The following is a 12,502-nucleotide window of genomic DNA, read 5'->3' as shown; positions in this document are numbered from 1 at the left end:
CCCTTTCTTTTTCCCTGCCCTTATCCCTCCCTTCCCACCCATCCTCCCCAGTCCCTTTCCCTGTGGTAACTGTTAGTCCATTCTTCGGTTCTGTGAGTCTTCTGCTGTTTTGTTCCTTAATTTTTCTTCGCTTTTATACTCCGCATATGAGTGAAATCATTTGGACTTGCTCTTTCTCTGCCTGGCTTATTTCACTGAGCATAATACCCTCCAGCTCCATCCATGTTGTTGCAAATGGTAGGATTTGTTTTATTCTTATGGATGAATAATATTCCATTGTGTATATGTACCACATCTTCTTTATCCATTCATCTACTGGTGGACACTTAGGTTGCTTCCATTTCTTGGCTATTGTAAATAGTGCTGCAATAAAGTTAGGGGAGCATCTGTCTTTTTCAAACTGGGCTGCTGCATTCTTAGGGTAAATTCCTAGAAATGGAATTCCTGGGTCAAATGGTATTTCTATTTTGAGCATTTTGAGGAACCTCCATACTGCTTTCCACAATGGTTGAACTAATTTACATTCCCACCAGCAGTGTAGGAGGGTTCCCCTTTCTCCACAACCTCACCAACATTTGTTGTTTGTGTTTTGGATGGTGGCGATCCTTACTGGTGTGAGGTGATATCTCATTGTGGTTTTAATTTGCATTTCTCTGATGACTAGCAATGTGGAGCATCTTTTCACGTTGGCCGTCTGAATTTCTTCTTTGGAGAACTGTCTGTTCAGCTCCTCTGCCCATTTTTTAATTGGATTATTTGCTTTTTTTGTTGAGGTACGTGAGCTCTTTATATATTTTGGATGTCAAGCCTTTATCAGATCTGTCATTTACGAATATATTCTCCCCTACTGTAGGGTACCTTTTTGCTCTATTGATGGTGTCTATATAATACTTTTTTAAAGTGCATAACCTATGGGATAGAATGAATTCAGTTAACCTATACAGAACGCGTAGCACTTTGTAGGTACCAAATCCTAGTACTAAGTAGGTGTTCAATGTATTTTCCCTTCCCTTTGTCATATTAGACTTATGGACAACTCACTGAACGTCTCTGTAGACAATAAGGTATTTGTTATTGAATGGAATTAAAAGATAAGTTATTTAAAACAAAAACTGTATCTATAACTGTTTTCTAATAAGTAGGATAGTATAACTTTTATCAGTGGGAAGTCTCTATACTCTCTTTCCTTTCAGTTACAGAGACCAGTGGGAGAGGGAGAGAGAAAAGATGGAAATTTCAATGCTTCCATTTCTTCTGTGTTGATAAAGGATGAGTCTGAGGTGGATGAACCTTTGTTTTAGCAGACACATTAATGAGGGGGTATTTTTAAAAATAAGCCTGGAATCCAATAGAGGGTGAAGAGTTCCAAACAGCTGAACTGTTCTGCATAATTAAGTTAGGGAATTAAGATAAGAGGAGCATAAAAGAGTGTGAGTGAGTGTGTGTGTGTGTGTGTGTGTGTGTGTGTGTGTGTGTATTGGGAGAGACTGAGCTACAGAGCAGGGGGCTGCAACCTTTAGAAAAATGTGACTAGCAAGAAATTATTTGTGGAGACACAGCCCAAGGACTTTTAAAGCAAGTATGTCTAAACTCTCATTTTAACTTATTTTCTTTCCTGTAATATAAATGCCCTTCATCATCTCAGTTTTCAAGAAGTCTGCTAAACACACAAATGTCTGGCATGAAACATTCGGGTGGAAATAAAAATCGTCATCCACATTGGTACCAATCCAAAGAAAGAGAACAACTAAGGGGGGAGCATGAAATGAGACTTTGGCTTCAGCAGAAAGAAGAATTTGGACATAGAAGTGACCCCTGAATATACATATCCCCGGGGATTTGCAGAAAGTTGGGGCTAGGCATTGCATTCAGACTGAAATTAATAAGTGGGACGTGCGTATTGTACATGTGTGTGTGTGTTTGGGAAGCAAAGATACACTGTCACTAACGAACAACCCCTTTCACTTCTTGCCTGCCTTTCCGGAATGGAAACAGAATGCAGCAGGCAATGCTGATGTTTCTGAGGTTCTCAGTGCTCTCGGAACTGCGTGCTCCCCTTGGCTGAAGCCTCTAAATGCAGAGACGGTGCCACACCCTCCTGTCTTTTAACCTCATTTCCCAATTTGCTCCCACATATTGGAATCCCCATTCCAAGGCATTTGCATATCCTGAGACATATGCTCATACGCATGCTATTTCCTTACCATTCGCCTTTCAAATCCCTGCTCATCCTTTAAGCCTGGCTCTAGTATCACTTCTGTTGGGAAGCTTTCCTAAGCGCTTTTCTTCCCTTCCCAAATTCTGACCGTGGAGCTCACTCCCTCCACAATGGACCCAGTTGCTCCTGCAACTCGTAACAGAGGCGCTGCAGTTATTTGTTACATACCATTCCCCACCCCGTGAGACTGGGGCGGGGCAGGGCAGAAAGGGCGGGGAGCTGATGAGTTTCATTTTCATGTTCCCTGAGCACTTAATGCTATGCCTTCTTCTTTGAAGATGCTCACTGTTTGGGGAGCGACTATTCAAGGTCTGTCTTCCATGGCAAATATAATGACCTCACCCTTACACAGTAGCTACAGGCGCTTTGACTGATCAGTTCCCTTAAGCTCAGAGATTTTCAAACTTATTGGCACATGGAGTCCCTGGGAGCTTTAACAATTACTGACACCCAGGCTTCAGCCCAGAGGTCCTCACTTAATGGGCCAGCTTCAGGCTCGGCGTGGGGCTTCGCAGGTGTCGCAGGTGCCTCTCGGCAGGCGCTGATGTGCAGCCTGGGTGGAGGGGCCCTGCCCCAGAGTCCGGCTCGTGGCCCACCTGGGCCCGTTTTCCCACTCGGGCTCTCACTGCTGACGCTGTTTCCGGTTCTGCCTTTCCACAAGGCCAGTTTTCCTCTGTCTACAAATAATATAAAATAATAGATAGGGAAGCCGTTTGAGGAAGTCAGAAGTGTGTTGGGTCTGTCAGGTTGACATTGGAACATCTCCTGAATTGGATTTGGCTTTCCAAGCCGTAATTGAGATCAACAAATAGAGAACACTGGCAAAGCCTTGAGGTTCCTTGGGAGTGATGGGCACTGGTTCCCTTTTCGAATAGCCATCCTAGTGGGAGGCCGTGGGTGGGAAGGAGGGTGTGAGAAAAGAAGGGTGGGAGCATTCATCCAGGGCCCGGGGCTTTCCTTTCTCCACTGACGTCCTTGGAACCAGCAAAGGGCAGGGCCCTCCTATCAGCACTGTGGCAGAAGCAGCTTGAGCGGTTCCAAAAGCCAGAGCAGAGACGACAGCAGAGCCTTCCCAGGCCCATCCCAGAGCTGCTCCATCTCGGGCTGGGCCCCTGGAAGGCTCTTCCCAGGGTTCATGGGGATCCACTGGAAAACAACAGGGAAAGTGCTTAAGAAGTGCCTTTTTCAGAGTGTGGTCATCCACACAGTGGCCGATCCGTCTGGACACAGATAGTGGCCCAGGCCTGTCCTCAGAGCCCTCTGAGGTGTTTCCAGGTGCCCCCTGTGACTGTCTCAATATTAGTTCACTTCTTGGTGAGTTGAAATCAAAAACCTCACCAGAGGTAGTCACGCAGAGTAAACTTTATTTGCAGCACATACGGAGGCCACTGGAAATCACTTCCATCGCCATGGCCCCAACAGCGATGGAAAGCACTTTCACTGGGGAAAGGGGATGAATCCTGGAAGGGAAGGCCTTGTCAACGCATGCATAGGGGTGTTAGTTCTTACAGGCACAGTTTGGGAACGTGCTTCTACATACATCATTGTGCTGGATTTGGTGCAGCCCCCTCCCCACACATGTATTGTCCTGTGAGGCACGGGTACCTCTCAGATACTTCTCCATTCATCTGCACAGGCATGGCTCCTGTGGTATGGACCAGACTGGTTTAGAACAGTTAACTATTGCCTCTCTTCCTGAAACTTAACTGAAAAGCAATTTCGAAAGACATCAGGTGCTTTGGGAACCTTAGGGTCTTGAAACAGAAATAGGTCAAAACAGACTTTTGAGCTGCCGAGGGCATCAGTTGGTGGCACGCCTCTGCTGGTCCTTGCGTGCTTTGCTTCTGTACCTCTTACTCTCTTTGGAAGACGGCTCTAGGAGCTGTTCTGCCCCGGCTTCAAGAACCTGAGTGCCTGGCATTGTGTGTTCCGCCGGGGGAAGCCTCTGTCACTGACTGCAGATGAGAAAGCGTAAACCTCAGCGCCGTCGTCCCAGAGCTGGGACACCCTTGCAGCTATAATTTATGCTCTCGGACCCCTTTGAAGTCTGAGACTGAGGCTTTGCCTACATTCCCGTGCTGGCTTGGCCTTTCCCCATTCCCTGTCCTGCCTCCCCAGTCCCTTCCTGGTTCCTCCTGGGAGCACTTCCTTTTTCATTTACTTAAACTTAAATCTCATCTTGCAGTCTGTTTCCAGAGAACCTGAGTTAAATACATGATACGATGCTATAATTCCTCCTGATCATTCAATGATTACAAAACTAAATGCTTACTGAACATCTTAGATACTCTTCAGTGCTTTTTATTTGAAACGTGTGTCATCTCATTCAATCCCCAATCCGACCCTTTGTAAATAAAGAAGCAGAGGTTTAGGGAGATTAATTTTCAAAAGGTCACACAGTAGCTAAGTAGTAATTGAAGAACAGGCCTGTTCAAACCTAAAACTCCTGCTTTAGTTTATTCCATCAAAATGAAGGCTTGAGAGAATGGATTTTTCCTTGTCCCTTTATGTTGATTTTCCTATTTTTCCTTTTTCCTTTCTCCTCATTCCCCTTTCAATCATGGTAGCCCAAAGGCAGGTCTAAGGAGCGTTTGTGTTCTTCTGACAGGCAGATGGGAAACAAAAACTCCTCTCCCAGCTTGGCAAGGGCACGGGTAGTGATTGATCTTAGGTTGCTGCTCCAAATGGCAGCCACTTTAAAACCAGTCCTGCCTCTGTCCTGGGTGGAGCAGAGCATCACTCACCACATTTCCCATCCTTCTCAAGCTGCTGCCTGCAGTTTACAGCTCAGGTGTGAGGAGTAAAGTGAGCTGTCCAAACAGTTTCGTTGCTCAGTAAGGAGGCAGGGAGGATTCGAGCAGTATTTCTTTGGGGAACCAGAAGGCAGATATCAGCAGATAATTTTGAGTGGCCACTGGCCGTTTTTCTTTTTACCTCCCCCTGAGTATTAAGCATCCGCTGGATAGCAGATGCAGAACACAAAGATGGGCAAGGCTTGGTTCCTGCCCTGGAGGAACTTGCAATCTATGGGTGAGACAGACACATTTGGTCACTAGAGCCCCCCGAAAAATTTAGAATCTGAGATCAGGACGATCAGATCTGCCTTGGAGATTCATAGAAGGCTTCAGATATAAGGCAGCACTTAAGCTGAAATTCAAGATAACTGCAATTTCTTTGGATGAATCATAGTGTGGAGAGTGGGGGTTTGAAGGTATTTCAGGCAAAGTGGAGAAAATCCAGAAAATCACAGAGGTTTTAGCATGTAGAGCACCTGCTAGGTATGGTCCAGAGGGGCTAGAAATCCTGGAATTGGTAGTGGTGAGAGATGCAGTCATACTTCACTCAAACTTTCTTGCATGCCTACTATGTATCATGGACGGTGCTAATCATATATACCTTCTTGTCTTTTAGCTGCTTATATGTGGAGGAGACAGGCAAACTAAGAGAGAATTATAGCAAAATGTGTATGAGAAAGCACAAGGAAAGGTCTGATAGAGCTAGGAAGACTTCCCAGAGGAGGAAGCACTCAAGATAAGTCTTACGAAGGAGTGATGAGGTTAGAAGGGTGGGCCATGGACCAACTCCTGGGTAGGTCAGACTTGAGAGTCTGGACTTTGATCTGGGAGTGAATATTGAAATCAATGCCTCTCTGGGTGCAGTGAGTGGAGGGGGGCACCCTGAGGCCCACATTTCTGAAAGAACATGTAAATGACTGGCTATACATGTGCTCGTCCTTCGCTCTCCTGACCCTTCTACTGCTTGATTGATGAGGCTGTGACCTAGGTTTTGAGATACCAGTCCTATTGTTTGAGCTAATTCATGAATTTATTTTCATCTCTGTAAATAGGTGGCTTTCAGGTTCTAATAGAACAGAGAGCTGGGGGCAGGGTTGAGAGTGAGGCAGAGAAGGGCTTTCAGCTCACCTCCTGTGCTGCATCCCCTCATTCAATGTTCTGTAACAGAGGAGGAAATGGATGGAGACTCTGATTGCTGATTTGGTAACAATGGTAATGTGCAGGCTCCTGTCATTTATGAGGGGCCTGAATGGATTAGAAGCACCTTTTAAAATGCTTGCTTGTGAAGAGGTAGCTAAACATGTCTTGACTGCTTGCCTTTGACAAGCCTGTTTCCAAGTGTGCAGAGACAGGGTTTTAGAAGGCTGAGTTTCAAAGGCATACCCGGCCTTTACAAATGGAAAGGAGACTTGAGGATCACTCAAGCCTGGCTTGCATATTTCCAACTAATGCCAGGCAGCTGCCCCTAAGCCTTCCCTGAGTAACCCACAAAACAAGGGCTTTGCTTTGAAACTAAGACTCTGCCCCAAATGTCCATCTATTTAAAACTGCAACAAAAAAAAAAATGCTGGACTTTTGCTTCATATCCTTCTACCAGTCCCACCTTTGGAGTCTCTTTTGAACTTCCATAATAATCCATCTCTACCCCTTTTCTTTAGTTTCATGAGCCATATTTGGCTTCTTTCAGAACTTCCTAGATAATGAAATTAGGCTGACTTAGATTTTAATCCAACCTCTGTTGCTTGCTTCTTGCTATGTGACCTTAGGAAACTCACTTAGCCTCTCTGAGCCTTGGTTATCTGATGTATAAGACAGAGATAATGCCTACTGTAAAAAGCTGTTTTTGAGTTTTCCAAAGTCTCTAGTCTCAACCATGTCAAAGAATGAATACTCAAGTAAATGGTGTCTTGTTTAACTTTCATCTTTATCCAATCCCCCCAAAGTTTTGAGCATTTTGAAGACTCTGAGTCTGTCACGTGTTTGCTTCCAGTTCAAAATCTGGACAGCCATTGTGTAAGGACAATGAACCAGATGGCTAAGCCTGGGTCCAAAGATTCTGTTCAACCAGGATATGTGGTCTGAGGCCAATGTCCCGGGTTTGCAAGGTAATTGCACTCTTGCTGGGCCTCTGACTTCGCCCAGACCCTATCAGGGAAACCCAATTAAAACAGATGAATAGAACCTATCCAAGTTTGTCTCCACTCCCAGGAGAGCAGACCCAAGTACCCGACTTATTGGTGGAAAGAATGACAGAAAGGATAGAACCCTGGAGTATGGAGATTTTTAAAGAGTACTTTGAGAATGAACAGTACCTGCCCAATATCTTGAGATGTTTAGGCAGTTTCAGGATCTCTTTGTAAGCCCGAATCCTTGATTCCCACCTTATCACACTCCCACATTTGATTGGAGCAACCTTTGCTTCTTTCTGCTCTCAGTTCTCTTATCCATCTAGGCCCCATGCTAGCTGCATTCTTCCTGGGAAGCTTTCTCTGACCCTCTGGTTAAAGTTGATCTATTTCAAACCAAGAAAAGCATTTATGATCTGTATAGTTACCATTTGAGAATTAACTTCCTTTTTTAAAATAACTTTTTTGGATTCTATTTTTAAATTATAAGGTAAAGTTACTACAATGCCAAAAATGAAAGATTTAGGAACAGAAAGATTAATAAAAAATCCAACTCTATTGGGTAAAATCCAACTGTGTGTATCTAATACAACTGTATTTGATATTGTGATATAGTAACTTCCTGTATTTTATAAGCATTTAAACTTATGTATAAGAAATAATTATATAAGATTTTATGTATTGAGGTCTGATTTTTATAGTAAAATGTTAGCATTTTCCTATATCGCAACGTGCATTCACAACCATCACTTTTCATAGATGGATTTCATTATGAATAGGTTTGTACTTTTAACTTAAATTCTCTTTCATAGTTCACCATATAAGTTGCTTCTGCTTTTTCTTATTATAAATAATGCTTCTCTCTGCATCTTTTGCTTATACAACTGTGTGTCTCAGCAGAGACTAACATTTTGTTGGGTTAAAAAATAAACCTCTTTTTCTCGGCCTCGTATCATCATTCCTACTCTCCCCTGTTCTGCTCCACACAGGGATGAAGGCTTCTTCCTTCACGTGGCTCTGTCATCTTTTAGGATCTCAAAGCCTTCCAGAAGATCCTCATCATACAGCAGGGAGCTAAAGAAACAGAGCATGAGAGATTTCAAAAGAGGTTTTTGGTGTCTGCCTAGAAGTGGATATATAGCATTTATACACACATATGGCTGGTCTAGACTCAGTTACATGACTTCACCCGGTTGCAAGGGATTCTGGGAGAGGCAGTCCTGATATATACCCAGGGAGGAGAGGAGGTGGGTTTGATGAACATCTAGCCAATCTCTGCCACATTGCTTTCTTTATTTTACATTATTTATTTAGACAAGAAGGGTGATTTTAGTTTAAAATTCAAAACGCTTTTGCAGCTATTAATATATATTAAATCACCATCTTTCACACATGCAGTTTTTTAAAAAAAATTTAAGTGCCTGCTATGATATGGGCACCATACTAGGTTGGCAATGGGATGAAACACTGAACAAGACATATAGTTTGAATTCTGGCAACTAATCAAACTGTCTATTATATATTCTCTTATTTTCCTCTTGAATCTTTTAATGTGTATAAATCTCCAGCAAAGTTCTATACACTGTAAGGCCCCGTATTTCTTTTCTAATCTCAGTAGTATCTAGCTCAATCAGAATCTAAGTGTTATAGATTAAATGAATGATGTGATCAGTCATCACATACATTTTATGAATAAATCTCTGAGAAGAGAAATGACTGGCTGAAGATCTACAGAGAAATACTAAAATGCAATAACTAAAGAAAAATGTCCAAATGAATTGGACAAGACACCAAATAATGGTTCTTCAAAGAAAGGAAAGATGCTTTCTGAGCATGAGGAGGACTCCCCAATCTTTACTCTGTGCCTGAAGTAATAGCTCAAACCTGGCATTAACTCACAGCAGGAGGGACTTACAACAAATGCAGAACTTTTTGTCTTGATGGTTTACAGTATAGTCAAGGGAGATTGTAAACTTCCTATCTAAGATGAAGCTAAGAAGGGAGTGTCCCATTAGTTTATGGTAACTTGGAAGGGTAAATCTTTTGTTTTACCTCCATTTCTAATGTATAACTTTTGTTTTTAGGCACTATACTATGTGCTTTATGCTATTTAGTCTTCTTTTTTCTCAATAAAGCATTAAAACTGCTGGGAATTATAATTTTCCCCCCATTTCTCATATTTCTCAACACCTGTTGGACAGCTGCTACATTTTACCCAAGCTGTGGCTGCATTTGCAAGGACTAAATTCTAATAATATGGAAAGTTAGTGATACTTAAGGGATTTGCAATATGAACTTAACTATAGTAGATTGCTGGAACCACACTCTCGTATTTCCCATGTACTTTTGTGGTCTCTATTAAGAAGCAATAAAAATAACAGAACTACTGAGTTCACTGGCTGTGTAGCTATGAAGCTTTTCCTACATCTATATATAACTACATAAATGTAATACAGAGCCCTATATCTAATGGATATGCATGTGTATATAGCTGTATAGCTTTATGTCTGCTAGGTATAATAATGGTTTCTTAATTGCAATAGTGTAGCAGTTAATACTGAGCATTTATGAGATGTCAAGCACTATTCTAACCATTTTGTATATTTGATACATTCAAACCTCAGTCTTAAGAGGTAACTAGTATTAAAATTTCTATTTCATCGATAAGGAAGATAAACCTCAGAGAGGTTAAGCAGTTTGTCCCAAGTTACACAACTAGTAAGTGGCAGAACCAGGGTTTCATTTGGACAGTGTGGATCCAAAGTCTGTGGTTTTAGCTAGTATGTAAAAATTGCATTTGATATTTTATATTAGATGTATTAAACTGCATCTCATAGCACAAAATGAGAACGATTTTTGTATTTTGAATTTGCAACAAGCCATTGAGATAAGTAGAACAAATGTCATTATGGTTATATTTATATGTTTATATTATTTTTCTCCCATAATGAAAATGAAACTCAGAGAAATGGAGGGACTTTTTAAAGCTCATGTAGTTGGTATGTGAAGGAGCAAGAACAATCTACATCCTGGTTATTTATATATACATGTCATGTTTTTATAATCTGTAATATATTATAAATATATATTGTATATTTACAGTATATAATATATATTGTATATTTTACATATATATATATAGTGGTGCAGGGTCTGATGTATACAGCACTTGAGTATTTATAATACTAAATATTTCATTATATATAATATCTATCTATATATAATAATAATGAAAATGCTTTGGGAATGACCTTTAAAGACAAATACAGTAACTTGAAATACAGTAGCACTACCCAGATCTGCTCAATACACATTTACTTTGGAACCTTTTATAAACTGAAACACTCTACCCAAGGAAGACAGGTAAAGGACATTTTATGGTCTCAGAGAATTAAGTTTCATATTTCTTGTGAAAACAAAATTTATTACTTAGCAACAAAAATGTTACAGGTTTTTATAATAGCCCAATAAGCCAGGTTATTAAAATTTCAGAGCCACTCAACATTCCATGAATACTTTATATATCTGCAGAGGTTTGAGGGAAATGAGATGAAAGATCTCTTGAGCCTGGGTTCTGCTCTTATTTCTCCTAGAGATTGGTCTCTGGTAACCAGGAACTAGCTCTCCAGCTTCTCTGAGCTTCAAGTTACTAATTTTAAAAATGAGCCTAGGGATATCATTAGGAAATATTCAAGGGGCCTTGGAGTTCTGACCAACAGTTGCTCAGTGTCTCTTAGAGCAATGAAGGTGACAAAAAAGGGTGGTTTATTGCTTGCTCTGACATCGAACCTGTGGGAATCCCACATTTGATGACACTTCAGCGGAATTGCGCAAAAAGAAAAGTGTTTTGTTTGTTCATCTCTTTCTGAATTTGAGGATTTATTTATTCCTCCACGAAATAATTACTGAGCACCAACCATGTGCCAGGAGGTATTGTAGGTATGAGGGGAAGAGCCCCTACTCTCATGGCATTTACATTGGGTTTGAAGGAGCCAGACTGTCCAGCAAATGTGCAAACACTACATAATATGTCAGGAGTTGACAAGTGCTATGAAGAAAAATTAAAGAAGGTAAGTATGGAGAAAGAAGAGGGAGGGGAATTTTATTTCTTATTCAATGGCAAAGTAGATTTAATTGATACAAGGCTGTTGAGCATCATTGTTCATCTAATTTGGTGTGAATAGGTATGCTTTGTTGCAGAATAGTAGTGCATTTAAATATTGAGTGTTGCCCCCAATCAAGCTGGCGATGTTTTGTAATACACAGCATATACATATAAACGTATAAAATCTGAAAAAAAATGCACATCTGTACCAAGGAGTTTCAGACTAGAGATCATGGAGGTCTCCCAGCCAGACTTCAGGAAGGGAACTTGAAAGACATCATCTTCTAGATGGCATTTTGATAAAGCCAAGTGTGAGGGTGACATCAGGTGGTGAGGAGAAGAACCAGGCCTGAACCATGTCACACTGTGCAGAGGGGTGAGGTGGGGGAACAAAAGAGAGAGATTGTCCAGAAAGCAAATAAAGAAGGTGTTTCAGGAGCACTGCAGGAAGGAGTGATCAGCGGTGTGGAATGCAGCCAGCAAGAAAGATGGGGATTGAATATGTGCAAGAAAAGCAGCGGAAGCACCATAAAGCATCCTTCCTTTTTCTCATCATTGTTACCAGGATTCATTATACCGACAGCCATTCCTGATCACATTTGGTCCCATATCTAAAATGACTGCATGTTTCCTTGAGGCACTACTTAAATTACATTTCCTGAACATAAGGTATATTTCATGGGAGCAATTTACTAAGGTCAAAAAGCATAAATGTCAAAGCCAGACAGACCTGAGTTCAAAATCCACACTAATTAGGTTGCCCATACCTTCATAGGTCAACCTCAGACCAGTTCCTTAACATTGCTATATCTCAGTTTTCTCAGTTGAAAAATGAGGCTGTTTCTAACAGTCTCCAATGTATGTAGAAGATTAAAGGCAATAACCTCCATAAAGGGCTTTAGCATATAACATGACCTCAAAGTTCTTCCTCTTCTCTCGGGAAAGTGGGCAGCCCATAAACATGATACATGGCGGTAGCACAAAGCAGGCCCTGAATGGGACGTGGACAGGGCCTCTGGCTCTGGCAGCTCTGTTTTGTGAAACCCCAGGTTAACTCATATCACATTCCTAAGCTTTAAAATCAAGAAATCAACAACCCACAGACCTGAACTACCATGTTTTGTTAGATGAGAACAGCGTTTTTAGTCTCGTTTATGCTACAGTTCATGCTTTCATCATGACATCGCTATTACATTACCTGCCTGTCAGGAACTGATCTGAATTTGCAATCCCTGGAGTAAACAATTTTTCTAGTCCC

This window comes from Manis pentadactyla, chromosome 4 (assembly GCF_030020395.1).
Source record: "Manis pentadactyla isolate mManPen7 chromosome 4, mManPen7.hap1, whole genome shotgun sequence".
Classification (NCBI taxonomy): Eukaryota; Metazoa; Chordata; class Mammalia; order Pholidota; family Manidae; genus Manis; species Manis pentadactyla.
Note: the sequence above shows the minus strand (reverse complement) of the source record.